The sequence below is a fragment of the Rhipicephalus microplus genome, chromosome 8 (assembly GCF_043290135.1).
Source record: "Rhipicephalus microplus isolate Deutch F79 chromosome 8, USDA_Rmic, whole genome shotgun sequence".
Taxonomy (NCBI): Eukaryota; Metazoa; Arthropoda; class Arachnida; order Ixodida; family Ixodidae; genus Rhipicephalus; species Rhipicephalus microplus.
In genome coordinates this window covers 7830849-7844366 of record NC_134707.1, presented here as the reverse complement: position 1 = coordinate 7844366, position 13518 = coordinate 7830849, and the positions used below count along the sequence as shown (strand labels likewise).

Genomic DNA, 13518 nt, shown 5'->3' with positions numbered 1-13518 from the left:
TTTTTTCCGTAAAACCGCCTGGAAGGGGGGAGGGGCGAGGTTGTAATGTACGACTGGAAGTGGGGATGGTGGTGAAGGAAAGGGTTGCCGCAATGGCTTTTGCATCGGGAAAAGGATCCTCTATTTTCATTTTGCTGCGCTACCTCCGTGCCTTCCCATGACCCTCGGCTAAGCTTTGTTTTGTGCTCCGCAGCACTGGGTTAGATGAGTTTCAGCGAACCCCACCAGCCTCCCAAACCACTTACTGAAAGCTTCCCTGAAACCAACCACGTACGTAAACAAAATAAAATAAAAAAGTTCGAATGCACCTTTTTTGAGTAAGAACAGAAAACTCCAACGAAATAGCCGATCGTCCAACGACTAATCGTCCACGCAGCGGCGGAAGGAAGGGCGAATATAATCCGTGACCTCGGCACCAAAGGCTAAACAAAGGCGTTTATTCGCAGAGTTCTCTGGAGGAAAGACGGAGAAAGCGTGACACGACGGCGACGTTTGTTGATTCCCTGCATCGCGGGCGCCAGCAAAGCAATAGAAGGGCGGGGGTCAACGTTTCCCACATGCCATCCACCGCCATGGGCAGGTTCATCCTTTGGCCCAAAGAACACGCACCTGCGAAAAAAGCGCAGAGCGTAGTGTACCCGACAGCATGTGCCGACTGCCCCGCTTCGTACGTTGGAGAAACCAAGAACTTCCCTGAAAGAATGCGGCCGCACAAGGATGACCTCCATCAATGGAACAGCGAACGGAGCGAAACGGCAGAACACTCCGACCAGTTTAACCCCCATACCAGACCCGAGGGCGCGGTGTCTAGCTGGTTGCTTTGTTTTGTACTCACCCTGCATTCCTTGGGATGCACAAATAGCGCGAAAGCTTAGGTACGAGAAACTTGGGCCTGGGAAGCGCCCGTGCCGTCAAGATTTTTGCAGTGTGGACTGGAAGAGAACAATGACGGGTAAGGGACTTCCGGAAGTTTGAATAAAAAAAGAAAAATACTATACAAAAACGCGGGCGTAGCTCATCGAAATCAGAACTGGTGGCCCTTGGCCTCCGAAATGGCCCGCCGCGCGCCAGTAGGCAATCGCGGAAGCCTACATTAGCGCTAATAATAATAATAATATAATAATAATAATAATATTATTTAATATTATTATTATTATTATTAATAATATTATTAATATTATTATTATTATTATAATTAATATTATTATTATTATTATTATTATATAATAATAATAATAATAATAATAATAATAATAATAATAATAACAAACATTATCACGGGCATAATGAGGGGCGCGGAAATATATTTGCCCTGGGCGCCGTCCTATCTAGTTACGCCACTGATCATATGAGAACTACACATATCAGTGATGCAGCCTCTAACGGTGACAACCTTCATTCATGGTATGTTTTTGTTTTCGGTAATTCAATTTTTTTATTTTTGTCTATAGATAATTGCATATTCAAGGAATATTAATAAGGCTGAGAGCCTAAAGTGGCCAGTAGCCGGTTCAGCACAACATGCAACAACGTACGCACAGCTAAGTGAAAAGTAACTAAAGTGAATATATAAATACATAATTATACACGTACACACTTACTATTGTAATACATAAATACTGAATAGCTAGTATCTTACACCTTGCTATACATAGGGGCTTATCAAAAAGAAGAGAATGAACTTCATTTGAAAACAGTGCCTACCAACACACACACGGATATATGTCATAAATCGGCAGGAAGTGTTTTGCAAGTTACTCTGTTCGGACCTGGGGCACATACTCTTCTGGACCGCCCAACGAGCCGAGGTAGCCCTCAAGGCCCGACACCTCATCTGGGCAATCTACAAGGCTCTTTATAACGTTCTTCGCTCTAATCTGAAACCTAACCAATTACCTCGTTCTTCTTGGTTTTTCTCTAATTGGTAACCTTGACCGTGAGACTGAAGTCGGTGAATGTGGCCCAGGGAAAACAGCACAAACGAAGGTGCAGTGTTTGCTTATCTACGATCCCTACTCTTCTGAGTGCACGTACACACGGAGCCCCCTTGCTGCCCGAGCACGGCGCCGAAGCGTGTAACGAGGTAACGCTACACCTCGAAGGGCGGAAAGCGCTACGTTCCCGTATTTCGTTCATTATATTTTTCCCCGTTTGATTCTAGCATGCCTCCTGTTTCCCCTTCGAGTCACCTCTCTCCTCTGCCTGCTGAAACGGGAGACGCACACCGGCTGGTGCACGGCTCGGGTCTCACCCTCCAAACGTCATAACGCACCCCCTCCCCCCGTCCCGAAGGGGCCTTTTCCCCGTAGCGCCCTCTGTCATCCTCCAAAGACAGTAGCCTGTCGCGTGCCCGCATTCCCCAAAGTCACGGTTGGCGGCGTTTTATCTTATATGTGTGTCGAGCTGATTTTGCACGTCGTATCTTGGGTAGGCTGCCCGCCTTTTGCCTCCTCAGGTTACCCTCACTGACTTTTGCAGCCATGTGATATATATATATATATATATATATATATATATATATATATATATATATATATATATATATATATATATATATATTCTTTCATCAACGCGAGGGTGGCATAGCGCCGGGAGGAAAATTCGTCGAGGTTTGAGCTCTCATTCTATATATTGCGCATGACCTGTAAAGTCACAGTTTCAGCCACGAGGGCGAAGCAATCAATGCGATAGCGACGATTTCGTATGTTACACTGAGGCTTACCGCTAACATTTCTGTGTGATCCTATGTCGCAGAACTCAACAAAACGCTGGCGTAAGGGATAATGGCTGCTCCAAAGAGCGAAATTGCTTTTGTCTTGTCCGTCACCTCCAGGCGAAGTAAGCAGTGACAGTGCAGCACCGTGCAAGGCTAGGAACCGTTTACTGATGTCTGTTAATAAAGGGCCCAACCACACACAAAAAACCAAGGTTCGCAGGTGCTGCCCGTGGAACGCAAAAGGTCTAAGGGAAACAGAACACTCCACGAAAAAAGACCAGGTCGCACAACCGACCGTTATACATTTGAGAATCCAAAGTACGATCCTATCACCATAATCGACGTTTACTTTCTGGCTTACGTCAGCTGCCCGGGGTGACGTACACCAACTTCCCAACAGCATGCATCTGGTGTGTTTCTGTTTGCCTGCATATAAAGACACTAAAATCGATGTCTTCGTGCGTGGACCTCCTCCTACATATAAGACAAGCGCGAAGGAGGGATACCAGCGAACGGCGGTGGCTGATTGTTTCGAAGACTGCGTACCCAATGTTGCTCCGCGTCGACGAAGGACGCACCGTTCTCGATCATGGAGGGAGGAGCTCGTAACATTGGAGGCCCATACTTTTCCCACCTTTCACGAAACCCCAAAAAGCCCACAGATCGCAAGAACACGCTTAAAAGGAATCACCTTTATGTTATGTACGAACGCTAAAGTTGTTTAGCAAGACTTACTGCGAAGGTATCTCGGTCTAACCTGTGCCGTCGTTGCCATAGTAGTGATTTAATCATTATTTGGTCTGTATACACATTAGAGCGAATAGTAGTAATGACGTAGTAGATGTAATGAACCCGTATATAACAAAATATTGGTAATGAAGTGAATGAAGAATAATCTTCCAATATATTGTAAGGAATGCACTTTTATAACAAATTTTCAGATATAGCGAACTTATTTTGATTTAAAATTCAACTTCGTAATATTGTGGTTTGAGGCTAGCCTACACGTACGTCACGTGACTAGAGGCTGAAGCGATCATCATCATCATCATCATCATCATCATCATCATCATCATCATCATCATCCTCCTCCTCCTCCTGACTGCGTCCACTGCAGGACAAATGCCTCTCCCATGTTCCGCCAGTTAACTCGGTCCTGTGCTTAGCAAAGGACCGAGTTAACAGTGAGTAGCAAAGTGAATTACGAGTGATTATCAAAGTGAATTAGACGAAATGATGGTGACGACGTTTACGGCTCAAATCAAGGAAGGTAAAGTTGCCTGCCGTAGTGGAGTAGTGGTTATGCTGCTCAGTTGCCGACTCGAAGGTTGTGGGTTCGATTCCGGTCATGGCGGTCGCCTTCCTATGCAAGTAACGATGGTAGACTGGTCTGTGTACTGTGTGAAGTCAAAACACGTTTAAGAACAACACACAGCTAAATATCCCGGAGCCCTCGACAACGGCGTTTCTCACTCATATAGTGGATTCGAGTCGTCAAGCCGCAGATATTATCGCCATCGACAAAATTGTGATTATGACATTTCTCGCCCCCGAAGTCGTCATTGCCAGGCTTACACCTTCGTTGCCAAATGGTTCTCACAGCGAAGAACACGTATTATTCTTTTTTTTTTCTCTTAAACGTTTTCTTCACATGATTTTACAGTGATGTTAAATAAGAAGATACGGATGTTGCCCCGCCGCGGTGGTCGAGTAGCTAAGGTACTCGGCTGCTGACCCACTGGTCGGGGGATCGCATCCCGGCTGCATTGACTGCATTTTTGATGGAGGCGAAAATTCTGTAGGCCCATGTGCTCAGATTTAGGTGCGTGTTAAAAAAACCCCAGGTGGTAGAAATTTACGGAGCCCTGGCAGTTTTAGTTCGTTAAACCTCACATATCAATCAATAACACCACATATCAATCGATCAATCAATCACATATCAATCAATCAATCAATCAATCAATCAATCAATCAATCAATCAATCAAAACAATGATGTTTCAGCATCCATGCCAGGGTGGCGTAGTCAGTACATATGTAGTCGGCATCCCCCCTTTGTCTAATACGCTACTGCTGCATAGAGATCCAGCAGTGAACCACGGTCAAAATATTGGCGGAAACAAGCAATGCATTTGAAAAATTCGTTTCCTTCTGGTGCAATGGGATCAAAGTCTCACTGACACACGAAGGAGAATCCGTGTGCTTGGGATATACATGGACAATAGCTAGGCTTGATTGATTGCTGTTTACCAACAACTTATTTTGGTTTAAAGAAAGGGGTTCGCGCTGGCAGCGTCTGAAATATGCATGCACGCGTGAGCTATTTGAATTTCTCGTTTCCTCTTTCATTTCGCTCATACCACGTGACCTAAAGTTATACCTTGATTGTACACGCAGTAACCTTTCAGTTGTGAGTCAGCAATCGTGGAGCCCAATGATTCGTCTATCGTCTCTGACGCGCCAACCAGATACGTTAACGTACTAACTCGTCTAGCTTGTGCTAATCCACTTCACTTGAACTTCAGCAGCGTGTAAACCGATAAGAGCCATGTCAGTCACCCTGGATATGGAAAAGGAGGCTTACACAGACCAAGGAGGAGAGAAGCTCGTACTTTGGGCTAACGTTTACACGCAATAAACGACTCCAAGTGTGGCAGGCTTATTTAGATTTTGTTTCGGACACAGTTTCCTTCCTTTAATTCACTTAACAGATATACACAAAAAGAAACGGTGAGAAAAGGAGAACAGCAAGCAAACAAGCCAAATAACTAACACGGCAGGCCATAATTTACATTACTTCACATTGTCACAATTTAAAACGTTAATCCGTTCCCCTCTATATGGGACGTTCTCTGGAAGTTATTGATTTTCTTCATGATATAAAGTACGTATTCATTTCGCTCCTGGGTTATCTCAGTAGTGCAATCACTTGCGCAAATGGGTAACTGTTTTTTTATTTCATACATTGTACAATTCATTACGTAATTCGAGCGCTATATAAACTGCATTATGTGCTTTACCGTGTCATACTGCACTAAAGGGCGGTGGGGTGTCCTTCTGGCCGCGTTTGTGCACTTTTTCTCATCATCCACCTTCATTTACCACTATGTTATACAAATGTGTGTAAACGGAAATCAATAAATCAAATTAAATAAACCGAATGTTCTTAACTCCGCATATAGGAAGAAAGTTTATCATAGACAAAATCACCGTCAACAAACTGACATACAACAGAAATCTTTTTCTCGCTTGAATAACTATAACGAAAAATAAAAAGCTCGCATTTGTTGGTTGCAACTGCAATGCAATGCGTGCCAAAATCGCCATATCATCCTATAGATTTAGGCGACCGAGTATGCTGGTTGATTGATTGATTTGTGGGGTTTAACGTCCCAAAACCACGCTATGATTATGAGAGACGCCGTAGCGGAGGGTTCCGGAAATTTTGAACCCCTGGGGTTCTTTAACGTGCACCCAAATCTGAGCCCACGGGCCTACAACATTTCCGCCTCCATCGGAAATGCAGCCGCCGCAGCCGGGATTCAAACCCGCGAACTGCGGGTCAGCAGTCGAGTATCTTAGCCACTAGACCACCGCGGCGGGGCAGTACGCTGGTTGGCGTTGTACTGTCCTATATATTGCAGGACCGCATATAGAAACCGGTTAAAGAAAAAAAAAATGGGGACGGTTCTTGTTAAAACAAAACCACAAGTCACGTAGTAGCAGTATAAAAAAAGAAGTTATGCTGGACGACATGGTCAATGTTTGCAGAGTATACAAAGCAGAAAAAAAAAAGAAGAAATGGAAACACTGAAAGCGATGAAGTACATCAGATAAACAAACTAAAGAGAAATTGCACGGTTGGAAAAACAGGACGAAAGTACCGGCACAGCGTGTCTTCCCTACTTTGGTGGCCGTAATGACGGTCTTTCGGGCACATTTCACGAACCGTTCTCTTGTAACGCACTGTGTTTTGCGTACGGGCATTTCGTTGGCGTAATTTCGGCCCGGTTTAGTACTTGCACTCGGGTGTACACTCGTGCTACGTGTATCACGTGACCGTGTACTCAGAGCGCCTTTTATGGATGGTTACACCCGCGGGCGCCTTCGATTCCTTTGGCAAAACGCGTTGTTTCCTACAGGCGACAGTAAGTTAGAAGAAAACAAACAAAAAATAAAAAATAAAAGCTCCGAAGTTTCAGTTGCGCGCCAGCTCGCGTTTTTTGGGACATCGAGAGCCTTCGGGCGCAGAACTCATGCGCTTTAGTATAGTAATCGTTAATCGTCCCGTCGTCTTTATTTCGGCAGGATATATTGTTCGGCCATTGTCGGCCAATCTATTTATAGATTTCCAAAACAAAAAGCGTCGCTTCGGGCCCTTCGTATTCTCGCTGAATCTCGAATGCATAAAAGGTGGACATTTAGTTTAGCATGCAACCACAGACCAAATTTACGCAAAATTTGTTCGTGTAACAGGGATTTACTTTTTAATGTTTCAACCTGGACACATTCGTTTCCTCGATTTCGCTAACAAATTTGCCATAAATGAGGAACTTGTTTAAACAGCACCCATCCAATGGAATTTAAGCCTTCTCAACTAAAGCAGTGCTTAATTGTACAGCAGCGCAATATATGGTAAAACACAGAAGATAGTGTATCTGGGGTTAAACGTCTCGAAACTAAGACACGATTACGACAAACGCCGTGGTAGAGAGCTCCGGAAACTCGGACAGTTTGGTGCCCTTAACGAGCACTTGTATCAAACAGTGCATGAAAGTTCTGGCATTCGACCCTCATTGAAGTGTGACTGCCACCCCCGACTCGGATCGAATCCATGACTTTCGGGTGAAAAACAGAAAATATGAGAGAGAGACACATGCATATCTGCTTTGTAATATTTTGCACTGTTATGCGGTGAACTGTTAATTGAGCCAGCATACCACGCATATAGAACAGTGCTGCCGTTCCATAAATGGATTTATTTACGCCTCCTCAATCGAGCAAAGCTAATCTTAAAGCATCTATTTCATTTTTCAGAAGCTCTAAGCTAACACATTCTTTCCATGATTTCGCTTTAGAACCTCTCGCTAGGCATTCATACATTTTCACAGCTTGCTACGTCGGTTTCCATGCAGGAATAACATATATATCGGAAAAATTGATGAACTATGATGCAAGATCTAGGCACTGTGTACAAATTGCTAGTGACAATTATTTTGCAACTGAGTATTGAACGCATGCATTTCTGGTTGCAAGCAACGTAATATTGATGTAACACGGTAAGTTTTGATCGCGACCGGTCTTAATTCGAGTTGAACTTCGCGATTGTGGCTTGTACCTTCACGAGAGCTGCCGAAGGGAGCCGATCATTGTTGAGGAATTTGATACTCATGAGGCTGGATCGCGATCAGCTGTGCCTCTTGTGACACCGGTGTGGACCTTTAGTAAATATAAGATCAGTTGGGAGAGAATATAGGGAGAGAAAATGTATGCAGGTCATCAACACGAGCCTCCGATCTTTTACTGCGTACTATTGTAGAAGAAAGGTAGCATAATTGACAAAAACAAAGAGCAGAAAAATGGCACATGATTCGCAGTATACAACGCACAGCAGGACAGCACTGATTTTCCTTGGTGTTTGCTTGAAAAGTGTAGCCTTCCTATTTATTGCTCAATACATGTGATTTGCAGTTGTGTAGTTCGTAAGTGAGAGAGATCCCACTGTTGCAGCTACTGTCTAGGTGACGTAGCCTAATCAGGCAATTTTCAAGACTTTCACTGCGTCCCCCAAGAGGTAGCGAAAATAGTCTTGAATAAATTCTCAATCAATCAATCAATCAATCAATCAATCAATCAATCAATCAATCAATCTGAGCACCAATTTTGTGATCCCTGGTTTCTGTCCTTACCAAGAATTAACAGTCGTACTGCTGAGATCGCTGATGCACTACACTTGCTAATGCATTGCATAAATGCATTTTTACACGTTGGAGCTGTCTGTGGAAGTGCTCTTATACAACACTTTTAGGAAACCGAAAATTAGCCAGTCCGCATAAAAATCACTTTCTTGGAAGACAACCAGCCATCGCGTCGTCTAACGTTTTTCGACTGGGTGCGTGACCATAGTTCCTCCATTTTACAGATAATGTGTAGTCATGTATACTAGTGCATCATGTGCACAACTATGTGATTTCATGTGCACTGGACATATCCATGCTCTATATACCGATTTCTTAGCTGGTTGCTGACTAGAAAGAAAAAATCACATACGCAAATATATAATATCTAAAATGGAAGCTTGAAGCCTACCGAGGCCTGCATTTCCGGTATGCAGGGTATAGCAGAGAGCAAGCTAATTCAAATGATCGGGATAGCAAGCATATTCAAATGATCAAATGACGCGCTTGTTCGGGAGATCTCACTCCCGAACAAGCGCGTATCTTGCCCGCAGAATATACAGAACACCAAAGACACAGCAATTGCCTCCTCTATTCAGCGCAAGGAACAAAGAAGCTTCAGGCACCCGTGGCTGCATCGATGGGGGAGAAGCGATTAACCGCACATGCCCGCAGCCTCCAGGACTGAAAACGTCATGGAGCCTCTGGACTGACTGGCGCGGGAATTACGGTCGACGCTCCAGCCCGCGGTTTGCAAGAGCGCACGCTATATGCATGCATGCGAACGCCAAATGGGTGCGAGTTAGAAGAGAGAGTGGGGCTTGGTGTGCAGACCCCCCTCCCGCGTCCATTACGGGTATAGGCGCTGGCTGTCACGGAGCTCCGAGCATCGTGATGCGTGCCGCACGCACGGGTCTCCAACAGCCGAGTCGAGAGGAGGGACAAATCAGCCCCGGCAGCACCGGCCACGAGCGGAGCCCGCGTCGTCCTGCCGGAACGCCGGGGAGAAGAAGACCGTCATTAGAGCGACGCTTATATGTTAATTGGGCTCCACGGGCCCCGGCCTGTCGGCGCGGGCATCACCGGTCGCTGTATGCTTGCCTTCCACACGACGACGATTGGCGGGGATCAAGCGGCGACTGATTGTGTGATTGCTGGGGGGATAATTTGGGTCTCTGGTCGTCACCGTCATTTCCCCAACCCCCGCGCCCTCGCGGTATTTTTTTGAAAATTGGACGCTCTCCCCGTCGGTCGCCGTCGACTTGCTCTCTGCACTTCCACTCGTCGCGAGGGTAACGCCGAACGCGCACCGGGCTCGGGTAGTTTTCTCTTGCTCCCAGGACGTCCGAGCCGCCGGAGCGGTCGTCGCGCCCCTGCATGAATGTGCACAGCCACGAGCTTCCCATCGCATTCACCACGATAGTCTTCCGCTCGAGCAGTTCAAGGCGGGTCTTCGCAGCCCCGGGCTCGGGTACGACGAGTCCCGGACTCTCTGGAGCGTGCACCCTCTCCCTTTCTCGTGGACAACGTCCAGCCAACTTTTCCAGGAGCGAGAACACTGTGGAGCGTGGAGACTGAGACGTGTTCTTCGTGTTAGAAAGTGTCTCTTCTAAGTCAACGGCACTGGCTGTTGTCTACATGCTTTTAGCGTTGTGGTGTTCTCATCAGTAGTGGCTTTGAAGCTGCCCCCCCCCCTCTTAAAAATGCTGGCGATGTATTCATGAAGTCCCGCATGGATTCCTTATATGCGCAACCAAGATGCCTTCGTTTCTAAAGACGCCGTCCCCGTCACATCGACAGTCCTGCACTGATGATGCAATCAGGTCAACGAACTTGGCCCTGTGACCACTCTGGATGTATGCGATGTGCAAGTGCTTCGTGTTTTCCAAAGATTTTTTTTTTTGAGGTTTTAGGTCATGTTTATCACAAATCCCTGAAAGATGAATCAACTGCTCACTCAAGGAACCATCAAAGTTTCGGTGCATTCTAGGAGACATGACATTTCGTCAGCATGTGGTCCTCCTTCAAGAAGTGTCGTGGGGAGCCACACAGGCATGTGATCACTTGTGGTGCAGTGAATCAATGACTTCCTGTTTTCTCTTTAGTTTAGTAGGCAGTGCTACAGCGTCTACTTGTAGAACACGCGTGCTAAACACTCATACAGAAGGTCAGAATAACACTTGGTGTAAATATTCGATTTTGCGCTCTCCTTAGTCTATAGGGACGACTTTTCAGCCTTGAACAGTCTGGTGATGGGGATCGTTTCGCGCGCTTCCTCTGGGTCATAATTGTTCCAGGCCATTGACCTTGCAAGCTGGCAAGCCGGGACACCAGGGTGTGCTGCCATGCTACGAGACGTGCCTTGCTTCTTAGGAAGTATTTACAGACGTCGCTCAGTAGCCTGACAAGCGGAAGTGATCAAGTGGATGTGTAGACGTTTTCCAGAAATTAATGCGCCCGTGTGTTTGTAGTTGGACAGGTCATATGAGCCGGTAAATAACATAATTTTCAAAATGTTTTTCTATTGAGACACTACAACTCTAGAAGGTAAACTGCCCTTTTCGACCTCCCATGTATATCACTCTGAAGAGCATGGTGGGAAATGCAGGCATTGGTTTGTGCCTCTAGTCCATCAATCAAACTTTTGAGTGGAAAACGCATCCACCAAATGCGTTATTCAGAAAGTTCCATAGATGCCAGTGAGAAAAATGTAATCAAACAAATATGTTAGTTGCATGCAAGGTTCCCCAACTTTCGTCTTTACTATGACGTTTTTTCCAAATTAGATTGTCCAACACAGGAAAAGCAGTTTTAAGCAGAGAATAATGGTCACCACATTTCGTATAACACCATCTTTTGGCTCTGGTGACGAATTTCAAAAGATGCAAAGCAGAAGAGGCGTTTCTTAAGTTTAAATTACCCGCGTGAATATTTTTGGAACCTATAGATTGCCGAAGACTGATCTATGAGAAGCACCAACAGGCTGTGAAAAGCTTTTGGTAACTTAATTATCTTTGTTGCACAATCAAAGTTCTATGATCGAGTGCTCCTCATTCTTTTCCCGCTTTGGCCTCATCAAGTTATAGCCATCCCTTAGGGAATCAAACCTGGAACGTCTTGATCAGCGGGAGAACTTCGTACACACATCCACTGCGCCAACGCCACAGCAAAAATTTTCTGTTCACGCCAGGAAAGGAAGCAATTCGTGTATAGTACTCCTAAATACAGTACTCTTCGAAGTAGCTTGGTGATCTATAGTGCGTTATGCAGCTCCAGTTGTGAATGTTCTTGTCTTTGGGCTTGGTGGCCCAGTGTCCGTTCTCCCAACTTTTGGATCGACGTGATGGTGGCAGCTTGAGATCGTTGACCCCCTGAATGAACAAGAAACACTCCTGGGCCATTTTCTTTTTGAATCTCCAGCGTGCTGTGCCGTGCTTTCTCAGCGAATGAAGGTCCAGTGAATAGAAGGTCGTTAGTGCTTTTTATGGGTAATGATTCATCACTGACGAAAACCTCACGCCATTGAAGAATCTCTCGGGCGAGCCACACTTACCCTATACTGGAGCATTTTTTGCACGCAGGTGAGTGCAATTTCAAAGGTGACATTAGTCGCCATTTATATTATTTTTTTTTGCGTTTTCATCATCGACCAAAGAATAATGTTCAAAATATCTGGAAGCCGCGAAAACTCTTGAAGCATTTTCATTAGGTAATGGGTCAATTAATCCATCAGTTAATCAGGAATCGGCTCTTATGTATTACATACAGCAGTATTGTGCCCAGTTATTGATATTGGGAAAATATGGTGATTTTTATGCGTTTAAATTTCAACTTAAATGTCCGATTCACAAGCTCGTTGTTCACCATGCACAATTTACCGGACATGAACTGTAGGCCATGTTTCCTCTAATTACACAATATGTTTGGGCAATACGTATATGGCGTCTGACTTCTTACTAGTATTTTCTGTTCTGCCCGCATTTACTGATGTGTCATGGTGGGGTTTTCCAGTTTGTCTTGAACTTATTTGTGGCCGAGTCAAGATTATTGCGCATGAACATCAAAAACAGGTAATAAGAGTTGCCCCCACTGTAACGCTTTCAGTGCGTCAACAACTCTGGTTTATATAATCACGATTGTCTGTATTTCTCAAGGAAACTCGAGTTGTCCCTCTCAGATAAATACCACCGGAAGTGCTGATAAATGTTTGCATGGAAAGGTCACATTTCCATGTCCTGATGAAAAAAAAAAGATGTCGAACACCTGTTGATGACTGTGAGCGAAAAAGTAACAAGGCCACGCTCATTCGAAGTTAGCTGTGTTAAAGCCCGGCCAGCAGAAGCCACCACGCCCACGCGATGCGTGGAAAAAGGGATAAGCTTGGTGAACACTCAGCTTATCTAACATTTGATGAAATATGGTCGGTGAAGAACTATTGCCTAACTCAACTGCTATGCAAGGCGTGTTCTTAATGAGTGCAGTTTTCGTTCCCCTTGATCCTTTTTTTTGTTTTCGAAAAAAATAAAACCTATGAAGGTCATACATAACCACTTCCTAGCCCATATGGCACCATATCAAAAATCTCGGATAAAAATGTTTTGAATGCGCAAGCCCATAAAGAATAATCGACTTCAAACTTAAACTATACATAAGGGCTCACAAGCTCGGGGACAGATGTGACATGACGTAACTGAGCTGTTGATATTTTAGTCGAATAACTGTATACAAGTGTGACTTAACTGTATCTCATGAAACCTTAACGTAGTAATGCAAACCGGATTTGTCTGTGGGTCAATGACATTTGGATACACGCCCCGCCGCGGTGGTCTAGTGGCTAAGGTACTCGGCTGCTGACCCGCATGGCGCGGGTTCGAATCCCGGCTGCGGCGGCTGCATTTCCGATGGA

General features: G+C 45.1%; 1 long non-coding RNA gene across 1 annotated transcript; it reads right to left on the bottom strand.

Moving 5' to 3' along the window:
• Window positions 1–271: 271 nt before the first annotated feature.
• Window positions 272–1343, bottom strand: LOC142768382 (uncharacterized). Its single transcript, XR_012885265.1, has 2 exons — window positions 836–1343; window positions 272–609 (listed from the first exon to the last, which is right to left on the bottom strand). It is a non-coding gene; the product is annotated as an uncharacterized LOC142768382 (long non-coding RNA).
• Window positions 1344–13518: the final 12175 nt, after the last annotated feature.